The sequence below is a fragment of the Esox lucius genome, chromosome 10 (assembly GCF_011004845.1).
Source record: "Esox lucius isolate fEsoLuc1 chromosome 10, fEsoLuc1.pri, whole genome shotgun sequence".
Taxonomy (NCBI): Eukaryota; Metazoa; Chordata; class Actinopteri; order Esociformes; family Esocidae; genus Esox; species Esox lucius.
Window position 1 is genome coordinate 29017371 of NC_047578.1, and position 2294 is coordinate 29019664.

Sequence of the window (2294 nt, forward strand, 5' to 3'; positions counted from 1 at the left end):
TACTAAACTTTACACCCCCAGCAGAAAATGTACCCTGGCAGCAAATGGGTGAAAAGGCTGGAGGTATGTAATACGTTGCGCTAAACTGTTACATTTAAGTCCAATTCATTACATGTATGCAATAACTTCAAACATATTTTTACGTCAATGATTATCAATAGGAGAAAGTCATCGCTCCGTTATTGGCCCTTGGACTCTCCTGGCATCGCATGTACAGCATGAAGTTTTCAGCAATGAAGGTATATTCTAGGCCTATGTCCTAATGTCCAGTTTTTTAACAGTTTTGAAAATAGTGCCTTTAGTTTTCCAGAACGAAAACCAAGCCCTGAGGGAGGAGAACCAAGCCCTGAGGGAGGAGAACCAAGCCCTGAGGGAGGAGAACCAAGCCCTGAGGGAGGAGAACCAAGCCCTGAGGGAGGAGAACCAAGCCCTGAGGGAGGAGAACCAAGCCCTGAGGGAGGGGAGCCATGCCCTGAGGGAGGGGAGCCATGCACGAGCAGGTGAGAACATGCACTCTTTCTTTAATTTTACTTTTTTGTGTGTAATGTAGGTTCAGAATGACCATATGCCTTTCATTTTGTAGCTTCGGGTGACAGCGGCTCGCTTCAAGAGCAGGTGAAGCTATTTGGGACAATGCTGAAGATGTTTGCTCACACTGGGCAATCAGGTACAACTTGCAAACAACACCTGTGGTTGTTGATTTAATTCCCACTGGGTCCACATGTACGTGTATTAGACCTAGGTATAAATGTCATTGTTTAGTAATTGAGGGACCAGGACTGACTACTTTATTATTTTATTCTGGGAACCCCTGTAGGTGCAGATCAGACCCTAGTGCTGCGACGTCTTGGAGAGTTTGGCGATGTTGTGCGTAGCATGGAAAACAAAATGGACACTATGCTGCAACATTTCAGTGCCAATGTGTCTGTTGGAGAGCTATCCCTGCCAGGGGATGTTACTCCCCCTAGACACCCAGGAAGATTTGGTGTTTCTTGACAGCATTTTGAGGGAGGATAAAGAGCTCCAGGAACGTTTGTAAGTGTGTTGCTTTCGTTTATAAGGCCGTAGGGTAATCTAAAAAGTCAAATTAAGTTTGTACACTGTATATTCTACAGTCTAAATCCACAGCCTGTCACATTTTATATTTATGTATGAGAAGCTTGCGAGAAATGTAATTTAACACATTTTTGGATTTTCAGCTTCGGTTTTTGGCTATCAAATGTGGGAGGGACCTGAAGACAACAGTGTGGAGAATGCTTCAGAGTATTTTCTCTAATAACCTTGCCGTTAATACAACCTGGACTGGTATAGGGGATAAAACCTGTTTTAGAGACCTGTTCCTGAAGACCATTGTTCAAAGTAATTTTTTTAAGTAGATGCCCTTATGCCTTATGCCATTCAAATGTAATGACAGATCTGTATTTTCTACAGGGGCCCTCCGGAAGAACCCGGCAACCCAGGATGCCACTGATGAGGCGGTCCAGGTTAACGTTACACGTTACCTGAAAGGAGCATCAGACTGTGAAGGAGGAAAAAGACGCCCAGCTGAGAAGGACCCACAGCCAACCCCTTAAACCTAGGCTGACTACTGACACCCCAGCATCCCTGAACTGGAACACTTTCTTTATCCTGCAGTCAGTAACATCAAGAAGCCAGAAGTGCCAGACTACACTCACCAAACCCACCCTGTTTTTTTTGTATTAACTTTAGTATTGGCTTATTTCATTCCATCTTAACGATTCTATTATAGTTTGTAAATCCTATTTCATACCTGTTACTTGATATTGCGCATTAACTAGTACCAACATTCTACTTTCATTTCATCACTATGCTTAACTGTTATTCAATTAATAATAGCTTGGAAATACTATTTCGTACCTCTGATACTTGATATTGCACAGTACCTGGTACCAAATATTCTACTTACTCTGTTTTTAACATCAGCATTTTTCATTCCATTACAGTGCTTAACTGTTATTCTATTGTTAAATATAGCTTGTAAATCCTTGTGCCACAGGTCAGCATTGCAGTTATAATGGTCTGTTCTACTACTGTTTTTACCTCTGTATTTTTATATATTGTTGGGTTCAGTTCACCAAACTTCTATATAGTCTAATTTGTCTAATGAGAAAGAACCACACCAAGAGTCAGAAAGACGTTTTAGAAGTCACTTCTGCAGAAGGGAGAGAGCCGTTGATCTCCACTGAGCCAGGAACGAGCCTGCCTGTAGGATTCAACTCAGCCACTCACCCTTCTCCATGGGTGGACTCGTTTTTATTTAGAAGCACAGCGTT

At 42.4% G+C, this 2294-nt stretch overlaps 1 long non-coding RNA gene across 1 annotated transcript; it reads left to right on the forward strand.

Annotated features, from left to right (window-relative positions):
* Positions 1–586: 586 nt before the first annotated feature.
* LOC117594988 lies at positions 587–1531 on the forward strand. The gene is made up of 3 exons (XR_004576283.1): positions 587–667; positions 818–1035; positions 1432–1531. It is a non-coding gene; the product is annotated as an uncharacterized LOC117594988 (long non-coding RNA).
* Positions 1532–2294: the final 763 nt, after the last annotated feature.